The sequence below is a fragment of the Panthera tigris genome, chromosome B1 (genome assembly GCF_018350195.1).
Source record: "Panthera tigris isolate Pti1 chromosome B1, P.tigris_Pti1_mat1.1, whole genome shotgun sequence".
In the NCBI taxonomy this organism is placed as follows: domain Eukaryota; kingdom Metazoa; phylum Chordata; class Mammalia; order Carnivora; family Felidae; genus Panthera; species Panthera tigris.
The window spans coordinates 137,395,114-137,409,128 of record NC_056663.1 but is presented as its reverse complement, the minus strand read 5'-3'; the positions used below and the strand labels follow the sequence as shown (position 1 = coordinate 137,409,128).

Here is a 14,015-nt window from a genome sequence, read left to right as displayed (position 1 = left end):
ATAGAAGTTCTGCTATGGTCTTATCCTAACACTGGTGGCTTTTACCTGTGATATAAATACTCACATGCACAGTATTCATCCTGAGCTTCTCAAACTATTCATAAGAAGTTGTAAATATTGTATGCAAATTCTGACCCACAAATGACCAAAAATATTCAATACCTTATGCATGATTGACAGGCCTGAGGGAGATTAAGCTTTGTGCCATATCACCTAACACTATATATTTTCCTATTTTGGTCCTTAACCCAGCATTTTGAGCTTGCACTTTATTTTAGCAGCAATAACGTTACAAGATTTATGCACCAAGGCCATATGCCTTGCATAACGCAAGTACTTGATTTACAACTGATTTTAAGCTGGTGATGCCCAGCTTAATGAATGAGCCACTTTACTTGTCATCTCTGTAATTTCAACCCTCCTTTTGAGCCCAAATTTATTTTATACTTCCACAGATTTTTCTCTACCTTTTTTCTCTTTGTGTGCTACTACTTTTGAAAGGTCATTTGGGACATAAAATATAATATGTCTGCCAAAACTAAAGGAAAGAGGCAGAAGAAGCAGAATGAGAAGTAAAAAGAGAAGTGAATGAGAGAAAAGAATGGAAAAGAAAAAGGAAGAAGAGGAGGAGAAAGATGTCTTCTGATCAGTCCCTTCCATGCAAAATTTCCTATTGCTTTTGTGCATTCCTACAATACTCAGTGACATCTTGTCCCATCTACCATATCCACGTTTCCCTTCCACTTGCCCAATGACATGAAGTCCACACTCTTTCCCAACTCCAGTGATCTCGCTTGTGTGAGCCCATGAGGCTCTCAAAGGTTCAACAAAGACTCAAAACACACCTGGTGCCCAGCCTTCTGCCTCTTTCTTAAAGAGAAGACTACTTCAGGTGACGTGCCTGTGTTCGAGATGCCCCAGCTTAGTATCACTGATGTTCTATCAAGCTCTATGTGGTCCACACACTGCTTAGGTCTGGTCACCCACCTGGTGTTCTGAATAGTATGTCAACCTCTTTCCCAGCTAAACTGATCTCATACTCAACCAAAATTTGTAAGCATTGACTAAGTACAGGTACTATGTGTGATGTTAGAATGCAGAGTTTAATAGGATTTGGAGTTCACACCAGAATAGGAGGGACAGACGTAAAAACAGATAGCTGTGCTGAAAGAAAGTGTCAAGATTTCCTCAAGGAGAAAACAGGAATGTGGAATCTTGAAGTATGAGTAGGAGTTAGCCAAATGAAGTGGTAGGAACAAGGATCATATCTCAAGAGGTATGATCGAAGGCACGGAGGTAGGAAATACTGGTGCGGGGATATACAGTCAGTTTGGCATTACTGGAATATGAATCATGAAGCCTGGAGAGGTGCTTCATGAAGCCAAAAGCCAGAGGCCAGGATGGTGAGAGGTTTAATGCCTCACAGAGGTGCTTGAATTTATTTTATGGGGAACTGCCAATGAGTTGGGGTTTTTTGTTGTTTTTAAGAAGGAAAGGTATGCCTGGGACATCGGGGTGGCTCAGTCCGTTAAGTGTCCAACTCCTGATTTTGCTCAGGTCATGATCTCAAGCCCCGCATGGAACTCTGTGCTAACAGCATGGAGCCTGCTTGGAATTCTCATTCTCTCTCTCTCTCTCTCTCTCTCTCTCTCTCTCTCTCTCTCCCTCTCAAAATAAATAAAATAAATATTTTAAAAAGGGAAGGGAGGCTCTCTCCCTCTGTCTCTAAATAAAATAAATATTTAAAAAAGACAACTGAGTGGCTCAGTCAGTTGGGCCTTCAACTTCAGCTCAGGTCGTGATCTCACAGCTTGTGGGTTTGAGCCCCACTTCAGGCTCTGTGCTGACAGCTCAGAGCCTGGAGCCTGCTTCAGATTCCGTGTCTCCCTCTCTCTCTCTGCCCCTCCCTTGCTTGCCTTCTTCCCCTCTCTCTCTCTCTCAAAAATTAATAAACAAAAAAAATGTTTTTAAAGGCAGGGGAGCAGGCACATGGGTGGCTCAGTCATTTAAGCGTCCCATTTCTACTCAGTCATGATCCCAGGGTTCATGAGTTCGAGCCCTGCATGGGGCTCTCAGTTGACACCATGGAGCCTGCTTTGGATCCTCTGTCCCCCTCTCTCTCTGACCCTCTCTCTCACTTCTGAAAATACATACGTACATACATACATACATACACAAACAAACATTTTAAAAAGTTAAAAAAAAGAAAGAAATATATGCCAGATTTGCATTTTAGGAAGACCCACACTGCTGGCGATGCAAATCCTGCATGGGAGGTGGGATAGAGTAGTGGCAGGGGAGCAAGATTAAGGGTATCAAGACGAGCTGGTCAACTTGTATAGTAATCCAACCCAGAACCGATGAGATTCCAAATCAGACAGAAGCAAGCATAAAGAGGAAGGAATGGATTTGAACAATCCTTTAGAAGGTTAAATCAATTGTGTGTGTCAGGTAAGGAGAATTCAAGGAGATTTCCAGGCTTCTGACTCATGTGACTCAGCAGATTTACTGGAACAGGGAAAGTGGAGGAGAAACATGTTTGGGAATATCAGGAGTTTTTATGAATTCACCATGAATTCCAAACCCTTTACACAAGCCATTCAATCTACACTTTTTTTAATGAAGAATTTTAAATGCTTCTGACTGTCTTATAGGAGAAGCGATTTTCCCAAAGGGTTTGTTCACTGAAGTTTTATCCTCTGCAATTCAATTTGTACCTTCCTGACTCCATTAGGGTGCCTATCCACACACAGGTGGTACCCAGTGACACTTCCACATGGCTCCTGTCTACGTTCACCCTTTTGGTGTTGCTGGGATCAAAGATTGGCCACTGTGACTGGTGACTCAAACAAGTACCAAGAACAGGGAGGACCAGGGGCCGTACCATGTTGTTAAGAGAAATCCCCAGGTCACTAGGGTGCCTGGGTGGCTCAGTCAGTTAAAGTCTTACTTCAGCTCAGGTCATGATCTCATAGTTCATGAGTTCAAGCCCAGCATCAGGCGCATTGCTGTCAGCATGAAGCCTGCTTTGGATCTTCTGTCCCCACCCCCCACCCCTCCCCCATGCTCTCTAAAAAATAAATAAACATTAAAAAAAATTTTTTGAGAGAGAAATCTTCATTGTTGTATCTGTAGCATTTTATTTCATATTTCAAAAGATTAAATATAATAATTTGTTAACAAATATGAATTCAGGGTAATAGATACATGGCCATTTGTTTGTTTGTTTGTTTTTAATTTTTATTTATTTTTGAGACAGAGAAAGAGCATGAACAGGGGAGGGTCAGAGAGAGGGAGACACAGAATCCAAAGCCGGCTCCAGGCTCCGAACTGTCAGCACAGAACCCGACGCAGGGCTTGAACTCACGGACGGCGAGATCATGACCTGAGCTGAAGTCAGACGCTTAACCGACTGAGCCACCCAGGCGCCCTGGCCATTTATTTTATTTCTGTATGTTTTCTTTTACTTTTAAATCCTCAGATTTAATTTCCATAAGATTAGCTCACAAATATCTTTCATTTCCTTATTTCCACCAATCATCCCTCCCTTTTTCCCAAACACAAAACCTGGGAAATTTTCTTTTCCCTTTAATCATGACTGTGACTATGTTGGATATGTTGGATGTGAAAGGAAGGAATGAAAAACAAATTAATAAATGAGGTACATCTTTTTCCAAAATTTTTTTAAAAAAATTTTAATGTTTATTTACTTTTGAGAGAGATAGACAGAATGCGAGTCGGGGAGGGGCAGACAGAGAGGGAGACACAGAATCTGAAACAGGCTCCAGGCTCTGAGCTGTCAGCACAGAGACCGACGTGGGGCTCAAGCTCATGAACTGTGAGATCATGACCTGAGCCAAAGTCGAACACTTAACTGACTGAGCCACCCAGGCACCCCATCCATATTTAAGTCCTTATTGAGATGCTGCAAAATTACCAGAAATGCATGTGTTTTCATATTATGTACACTGTATACAATACATACTTATTTGTATACATATATATTCAAACTTGAGCTAACAGAACCACTTTGAATACCTCTGTTTACTCTCTAAGAAAATATATAAAGAGTATTAAAAAAAACTAAGACATCAACATAAAATTCATGATATAATATTTTTTTAAAGACTCAATGATCCAGGGGTCCCTGGGTGGCTCAGTCAGTTGAGCAACTGATTCTTGATTTAAGCTCATGTCATGATCCAGGGTTCGCATTGGGCTCCATGCAGAGTATGGAACCTATTTGAAATTCTCTCTCTCTCTCTCTCTCTCTCTCTCCCTCCCTCCCTCTGCCCCTCTCCCTTACTTGTGTACACTCTCTCTAAAATTAAAAATTAAATAAATAAAAATAAAGACTCAATGATGCAAAATATCCCCCAGTGATTTGTCTAATGTCGCAGTTCAGTTCCCTAAGAAGCAAACTCTGAACTGAAATTTGCTTGCAGGACATTTAGTAGGAGGTGGGAAGAAAGCAGCATTGTGCAGAGGGAGAACTTGGGCCACAAAGGTTTCAGCTGATCCTCCTGGTTCTTTAGAGTTGTCTCTGTTGGGGTTGAGGGGGCCAGGCCTTTATACCTCCTCATCAACCAGACAGCCCAAGATTCAGATGCAAGCTGCCCCTTGAAACAAGACTGTGACCTTTGGGAAAAATAATTTCTGCCACCAAGGACAAGTCCCCATAGGGGGACCCAGCTGGGAGCTACCTGCCGCCAACATTCCTAGTATTTAGGGTAACAAGTGTTTCTGCCCTCAAGTGGGGTCCTGATAAGCCCACCACACTATCTGCTTACTGTATCTGAGTTTTAAAAAGAGAAGCAAAACTTCATAATTATATGTTAAATTAATGTAAGCACAGTGCCCTTTAGCAAATCACTGAATACTGTGGGACTCATTTTCCTTACCTCTCAAATGAGGTGGGATAGGACTTTCTCAAGTTTCTTCAGCCCTGAAGATCTAGATGTGGGCCAAATTTATTACATTGTAGAACCGTGGGGTTTTTTTTAATGTTTATTTATTTATTTTGAGAAAGAGAGAGCAGGAGAGGGGCAGAGAGAGGGGGAGACAGAGAATCCCAAACAGGCTCTGCAGAGCAGAGCCCGACATAGGGCTGGAACTCACAAACCATGAGATCATGACCTGAGGCAAAACCAAGAGTAGGAAGCTTAACAGACTGAGCCACCCACGCACCCCCTAGAACTGTGTTTTTATAGTCTATCTGTATATTTTCTATGTTCATGTGGGGCCCTTTGAATAAATAATACATGCCATGCTTTCATGCTCACTTTATATGACTTGAATTTGTGGAAACACTTTTTGATTTGTTTTTTAATGTTTATTTTATTCTTGAGAGAGAGCGAGACAGAGTGTGAGCAGAGGAGGGGCAGAGAGAGAGGGAAACACAGAATCTGAAGCAGGCTCCAGGCTCTGAGCCATCAGCACAGAGCCCAGTGTGGGAATCAAACTCACGAACCATGAGATTATGACCTGAGCCGAAGTCAGACGCTTAACTAACTGAGCCACCCAGGCAGCCCTGTGGAAACACTTTTTGAATGTCTCTGGTTGCTCTAAGAAAAATTTAGAAAATTTATAGAAAGAATTTTCTTTTTCTAATGACATATTATTTACCATACCTATGATTTGTTTGATTCCAAGTTAACTGGTCGGAATATGTAGGCTTCCAGTTGTGGTGTTATCCTCATTAGAAAATAGGATTTTTAAAAATATCATAACATACTGTAATGCTTTTGTCCCTACAATAAGAAGTGAATAAATGTTCATAAAATAAGAAATAAAGAAATGTCCTGAGGAAATACAGACTATTTCAGAAAATGTACTGTTCTGACCATCTAACAGCTCACAAAACAAGTAAACAATGGCATTAGATGTACATTTTGAGAGTATGGTTGTTTGTTAGAGAGATATTGCCAACGGTTCCACTAATCGGGACCATGAACAGAGAGAGAAAAAAAGTATCCTGAACATCTTAGAACCCTGGCAAATGAAATTGGCAATAGTGCTGTTGAGTTTGTTCTGAGTTCGCTGATGTCATTGTGAGTGCCCATTTACGCTTCAACTTAATTCAAAGGGAAGGTGCTCTCTTTACACTCCCTTTTATCAAAATTTGTCTCTATGTTGTCAACTCACTTCCCTGTGGTGTCAGGGCCAGCTGTGATAAAACAGACCTTCTTATACATCTTTTCAAAAATAACATTTAAAAATAGCATCATTTTCACATATATATGTACTGAGATGTTCATAAAAGTTCACAATAGCCAGAAAGGAAAGTGTCTACATTTTCAACAATAAAGGAATTTTTTAATGAAATATAGTATATCCATATTATGCCATGAATATTATTATTGAAAGTTACACAGTGAAACAATATTTAGTAGTATAGGACAATTACACAATCTTTTAAGCCAATGAGTAGACTGTAAAACAGTATCTGTGTTATAATCCCATGCACTACAATGTTTATAGTAGTGTGTTTTTCTTCACTTTCCAAGTTCTCTGCTTTGAGCATGTATTTGCTTTTATTATTAAAAAGAATACCACTTTTGGAGTACCTGGGTGGCTCAGTCAGTTACGCATCTGACTTCAGCTCAGGTCATGGTCTCACAGTTTGTGGGTTTCAGCCCCACGTTGGACTCTATGCTGACAGCTCAGAGCCTGGAGCCTGGAGCCTGCTTCAGATTCTGTATCTCCCTCTCTCTCTGCCCCACCCCCATTCATGCTGTCTCTCTCTCTCTCAAAAATACATAAACATTAAAAAAAAAAAAAAAAGAGTACCACTTTTTTTAAATGGCTATGTTCAGGGATACAGAGAAGATAGTTCGAGAATGGATTACAGCACCAAACAAAAGTGTTCCACCTCCTTCCTTCCCAGTGGCAGCTAAGCCTTGCATTAGAGGTCGGGGTTACAGTGGGAACCCAGACAAATGCCTCACTCGGGTACAACTCTGAGGCCACGCCTGGGTCCTGAGTGATTAAAGCTGCCTAATCATTCCCAAGAAATACCTCCAGAGAGCCCAAGACTGAAAGATGGAATAAAGATGAAAGATGGGAAAAAATGGCTCACCTAAGTGCCTAACTGAATCACTACCTGGAGAGTCTGCACCGTACAGAATGTCTCCTGCAATATTCCACTGTGGTGGAAACATTTACATCTTCTTCCCAGGGAGGATAAAACAAAGGCTGGTGTAAATGTGAAAGAAGGGCTTGTCTTAAAATGACTTGATTTATTGAATGAAAATGTTACTGGGTTTAGGGGCGCCTGGGTGGCTCGGTCGGTTAAGCATCCGACTTCAGCTCAGGTCATGATCTCACGGTCCATGGGTTCAAGCCCCGCGTCGGGCTCTGTGCTGACAGCTCGGAGCCTGGAGCCTGTTTCCAATTCTGTGTCTCCCTCTCTCTGTGACCCTCCCCCATTCATGCTCTGTCTCTCTCTGTCTCAAAAACAAATAAATGTTAAAAAAAATTTTTTTTTTTAAAAAAGAAAATGTTACTGGGTTTAAAAAGTCTCCCACTTTAACAAAACAAGCAGCCATCCAAGAACAAAGTATGTGTGAAACCTACAAGATGGGAAAGGTTTCTCTGCATTCCAGGATCCTGTCCTGTCTTTTTTGCAAAGGTCAAGAAAATCTCTCTTGATAACCAACAAGAAGATGTGGCCACTCTAAAGCACAGAGGGAAGTCACCAAGGACCCAGGTGGGTGGAGAGGTCTGAGCAGGTACACTGAGCTGAGCCACCGGCTTCACTCAGCCTCCAGGCTGGTTGCTCCTTTCCCCCCCCTGCAAGAGGGACCTGAGGTAAGAAGAGGCAGGTGGGCCCCACCCAAGAATTAAGAAATGTGTTTAATGGAATGTTATAAAAGAAATGCCACCTCACACCCATTAGGATGGTTACTGTTAAAAACAAACAAAATAACAAATGTTGAGGAGGATACAGAGAAATTGAACCCTTGTACACTGCTGGTAGGAATGTAAAATGGTATAGGCATTATGGAAAACAGTATGACAGTTCCTCAACAAATTAAAATTACGGGCACCTGTGTGGCTCAGTCAATTAAGCATCTGACTTTGGCCCAGGTTATGATCTCATGGTTTGTGGGTTCAAGTCCCATATCTGTGCGGACAGCTCAGAGCCTGGAGCCTGCTTCAGATGCTGTGTCTACCTCTCTCTATGCCCCTCCCCCTGCTTGCTCTCTCTCTCTCTCTCTCTTTCTCTCTCTCAAAAATAAACATTAAAAAAATTTTTTGAGAAAAAATTAAAAATAGAACTACATATGATCAAGCAATTCCACTTTGGGGTATATACCAAAAACAATTGAAAGTAGACATATAAACAGGTATTAGTGCACCTATGTTCATAGCAGCATTATTTTCACAATAACCAAAGATAGAAACAACCCAAGTGCCTCCCAGCAGATGAATGAATAAACACGATATGGTATACACATAACAGAATGTGATTCAGCCTTAAAAAGTAATGAAATTCAGATACATACAACAACATGGATGAACTTTAATGACACTATGCTACATGAAACAAGCCAATCACAGAAAGAGAAATAGTACCCTTCCACTTGTATTAACTACCTAGAGTAGTCAAACTCATAGAGACAGAAAGTAGAATAGAGGTTACTAGGAACTGGGGAAGCAGGGATAGGCAGTTATGGTTTAAGAGGTAAAGCTTCAGCTTAAAATTCTGGAGACTGGCTTCACTATAATGTCAATGTACTTAATGTCACCGACGTATATACTCAGAAATAGTTAAGATGATATATTTATGCATTATATATATTTGAATGCAATTTTTTAGAAATCATTACTTCATGAAAAAAAAGAAAGAAAGAAAAAGAAATGCCAATGGATGCAGAGCTGAGTAAGTTCCCTAACTGTTGCCTGGAGTCTGTGGGTCGGAGGCAGCACCACACTGAGCCCCCAGGGAGCCTGTGCAAATCAGCAGGAAGTGTGGAGAGTCCACAGCAGCAGGGCAGGGCAGCCTAACGATCAAGATCACAGCTGATCAAGCTGGACAGTCAGGGTTATCCTGGCTCCACCACCCTGCTATGTTGCCCCTAAGCAAGTTACGCAGCTACAGCTGAATTCTAATTGTAAAATCAGGTAATAACAACCAGCTCATTCCACATAGGACTGCTGTGAGGATTGAATAAAAACAACACATGAAGTACAGAACAATGTATAATGTGTCACTGCTTGTGCCATGAAATGGGGGGAAATATATGTGTTCCTATTTTCCTTCTTATGCATAAAAACCTCAGAGAGGATATATAATAAATGGATAATATTTATTTCTTTGGCAGGTGATAACTCAGTGGAGGGGAGAGTGTACATTTTTACTAAGTATCTCTTTTAATTTTTTCATTGTGAATCATGAAGACATGTTACCTATTAAAAAATTAACTAAAATGTCAAAAGACAAGGTATACGGAGTATGCATTATACAATGCATATTAATTATTATGATAATAATTATCATTAGAACCATCACCCTTACATCTAAGCCATATAGCACTCCTAGATTCATGTAACAAAAAGTCAAGCCCCTAGGAGAAACCCTGAAATCCTTCCAGAATCTTTAAGATTCACGACTCTCTGTGGCTGGTCCAGAACCCCGAAGACAACCTCCCAGATCTGAAATGTTATAATGCTGAGGCATGATCCTGTTACTCTCACAGCTGCAATCTAAGCAAGGCAATACTCACACCAACAACTACAACAAAAATGCACAAGCAGACAAGGGGACAATGGGAAAGACAGAGATAGGGAAAGGAGGAGGAAGGAAAGGGAATGGGATGCAGTGAAAGGAAAGAGCAGGACCATTTTCGCTCACCTGACTCCACCCATCATCCTCCCCGTCTACCGCTCCTGGCTAAACACCTGTCCAATCCAGCTTTGGCAGCCAACAACCTAGACCCCCACAGACTTAAACAGCCTCCACCAAATAAGCAAAATTGTGATGCCAGGCCCTGGAGGCAGGATACATCCCAGCAATGGGTCTCCTGCTTCCCCAGCTGCCCAGCCTCTCCAGGGCAAAATAGCAGTGGGGGCATATCGGATTGTCCCCATCTAGACAGCGTGGCATATTGGATTGTCCATTGGGGTGGGCCAGCTCTGTCACACCCCACAAGCTCATCATGGAAGAATATGACCGTCTGATTAAAAGCATTCTTTCCATGCCTTGGCTTTCAAGATCTTGCCAGCATCCGTTATCAGGTCTCAATGTTGCCACCAGCACAAAAAGACACAAAAGTTACTAAACAGCACCACAATCATAACCCAGAGGGCGATATGAGGCAGACAGCTGCTTGCGGCATATTTTCGTGTACAACACAGACTGCCTTGTTGGGCAATAAGTTATTTAAGCGAATCTGCATTTTTATATCTTACCCTGTGCAGAAACAATTGGTTCCACTTGGGTGCACGAGAATATGGAGAAAAGAAGAAACACATCATGATGTTAGTCCAGGAGCATTCAGATTATCAAGGATTCATCAATAGACACACCGTATTAGATGCAAAGTTCTTCCCTCACTGCCAAGTTGTTGCTCACGGTGTTTTCAGTCCACATACCATGCTACCCTATTATTAATTTGCAAAGATTTATTTAATTATAGAGGATCAAGCCTTTCAAAAAATAATTAATTACAAATGCTACTTAATATTCAGAAGTGTCACGCAAGCAGATAACTGGCATTCTCTGTTGGTGGTTTAATTAGACAAGAAGATGCAAAAAGCTGTCACTTGAGGGTGGGTGGCTGCAGGGGAGGGAAGCCCTGGTAAGCACTACCAGTTGGCCATCTGTACCAGACACAAAAGCACGACTCTTCAGCTGGCCTCCCTGAGAGAAAGCCCCCCATTTTTACCATCTCATCCATTGGCAATTTCTTTCTGCAGCACATAGCTGGAAGGCAGGAGATATTCATGAACCATACTTTCAGATTTGATGTTTCATAGATGCGGAAGGTTGGGGAAAACAATTAACCACTTGGTGCCTCAGTTTCTCCATCTAAAAACTATAATTCATAAATGTCATCCATCCATCTGCCTCCCAGATCAACAGCTGCTGAACATTTTCCTTACAAATGGCCAGGAACATGCCAAGTAATAAAACTGGCCCCCTGTTACACATTTGATATAAATATGCTGGCAAGAAATAGGAAAGCTTCTTAATTCTACTGAACAATTGATTGCTGATTATTTCAGACTTTGTCAAGTTGTGATTTTCTGTGTCACTCCCCCTCCTCGCATTTTTAAAAATCATCTTTGACCATCTGCTCTCCAGATAATTCTTTCTTTAGTATCTTTATTAGACAGTAAGTAATAATACTACCAACAATTGCTGCTATAGTTCATTGTATATTCACATTTAGTCTCACCAGCTCACTGAGACAGGTATTATTGTTATTATTATTTCTATTTTATGGATGAAATTTAGAGAGTTTAGGTGACTCCACCAATGCCCCAGAATTAAGTAGGAAATTAGGACTAAAACTCAGGTCAATTTGATTCCAAATCACATAAGATTGCTTCTGCCATTCTGCCACAGAGGACAAGAAAAATACATAAACACATACACACAGAATTTCTACTCTTCAGAAATTATTATAAAATATAGGAACAACAGAAACCATTTGATACAATAAAATGAATACAATATGGTATCTTGAACTGGCTCCTGGAACAACAACAAAAAAAGAACATGTGTGAAAAAGCTGATGAAATCTGAATAAAATCTGAGTTGGGGAAAAAAAAAAAGGTATTTATAAGGAATTCTTGCCATCTGTAGCCAAAACTGTAAATACTATCACCATTACTAAGGTTAAAAGTTGATCATTGTTTACAAGTAATTTGAACCATTTTTGAGTATCTGTTTTGAGATTTATTTCAAATAATATCTAACCCATAAACCTTTCCTTGAGTCTTTTTGAAAAAAAAAACATTAGTTTTGTATATTCATGATTTTTCTTACTTATGTAGTACAGACAACTAAAGGTCAATAAAGTGACATAAAACTAAATGGTACATCAAAAGAGTTTTCATATTTGGGAAAGGAAATTAAAATATTAATACTGATGTTGTTTTAATTCATCCAAATACAGGATCTCTAAATTTCCTTCTTAAACAAGTTTGTTTTTTAAAAAAATAATAAATAGGAAGTGCCTGGGTGGCTCAGTCAGTTAGGCGTCCAGCTTTTGATTTCTACTCAGGGTATGATCTCAGGGTCATGACATCAAGCCCTACATCAGGGCTCTGTGCTGAGCATGGAGCCTGCTTAAGATTCTCTCTCTCTGTCTCCCTCTGCCCCTACCTGCCCATGCAGGTTCTCTCTCTCTCTCTCTCTCTCCTCTCTCAAAAATCAATCAATCAATCAATATATAAATATATAAATAAATAAATAATAAATATACAAGTTTGTTTTATATATTCATAGGTTTATTTCATATTACTGAATCAGTATTTTAAGCAAAATTAGATTTTGTTAACAATCTTTAGTATGTCAGTTAATTTCCAATAAAAATATATTTGTAACAATATAGTTTCAAAACTGCATAATTTTGCAAATGAACAAAAGGACAAAGAAAATAAAATGCACTTATGAGAAACTAGAGAAACATTAAAATTTTATAATTAAAGAATTTTTGGTAGATAAGTAAGTTTTTTTCCTTCACTATATTTTTGGCTTGTGTACAGACTTTTAGTGTAGCTATATAATATGGAATTTTATGTGATTCTCACTTTCACAGTATTCTTGAATAAGCATTTTGAATTTTGTTTTGATAATGGACTTAAATCAAATTTAAATGAACTGCAAAACAAAAGCTAGAAAGAACTACTTAATGTTTCAGAAACAGAATGAACCCAAATACCAATTTCCTTCCTGACACAAACCATGACAAAGTGCCATGCTAACAACATAAAAGCTAGTAACTGGCCTCAGACTGATACATTTATATAATGTACCAGAAAAAAACAGAATTGTTAAAATATTCTCTGCAAGGGGTCTAAGCATTTATTCAAGTCCATGCATTCTATAGAAAGGTCTATACACTGGCATAGAACTCATTTCTATAAATGCTGGCTTGGTTTTTTCCCTTTTCTTTATTCACAAATGATAACACTACCAAAGGTACATAATCCTTGTCATTTTTAGGGACTGGTTAGAGGCCTAGCTCTTGGACTTCTGACTCAGCCTCGAGTAATATTAAGTTCCTTTAGAGTCTCGAGTTCCAGAGAAGTTCAGGTTCTAGATGGGAAAAGTCCCCAAGGAGAAAATCAACCCAATAAGTCTACTATCCTCCTATCCACTGATTAGCCAAAACCAGACCATACCTCTGCAGGAAGCACCCCACGGAGGCAGGGGAGCCCACACCCAGGGACTGCTTAAAAGCAGGCCTGGCTTCCCTTACTGAGGATCTGCGCTTAAAATCTGGTATCAGGAGACCTCTTTGGAAATGAAGAGAACTGCCCCAGTTACTCAGGAGACCTCTCAGCGTCCACTTGGGAGCTGATTTTGCTACAGTGAGGATTTTATGGAGCTACTTTCAGTTCCCTGAATTGTCAAGTTTATAGCCAACGGACTATAAACATTTAGGTGAAAGATCTAAAATTGTAATTAGTACTGGTGAACCTTCCTAAGTTTTGTGACCTTCAGACAACTTTTCTGATGGATTTGATCACTGAATTCCCTGGCTTCATAGTTTTAATAGCATCTGGACCTAGGGGGCCATAGGTAGGGTGAGGAGGTGGTTGATGTGAAATTGAGTGTGTATATGCATTTCTCTGGGTAGAGGGGCCCTGGTTTTCATTCTCAAAGGAGTCCTTAACTCAGAGAAGTTAAAAAAAAAAAAAAACTCAAAAGTTAAATACCATTAACATGAGCCACTGTGTGGTTATAGAACCAAAGAGCATCTGAATAGATAGGCACATTTTTGTCCTTATGGACTGAATTGTGTCCCCCGCAAAAACTAATATGTTGAAGAACCCTCTGT

The 14,015-nt window shown here is 40.1% G+C and overlaps 1 protein-coding gene across 4 annotated transcripts in view; it reads right to left on the bottom strand.

Annotated features, from left to right (window-relative positions):
* The window catches only part of RASGEF1B (RasGEF domain family member 1B), a 648,732-nt gene that overhangs the window by 604,759 nt on the left and 29,958 nt on the right, over nucleotides 1-14,015 (bottom strand). The gene's annotated exons all lie outside the window — the stretch shown is intronic.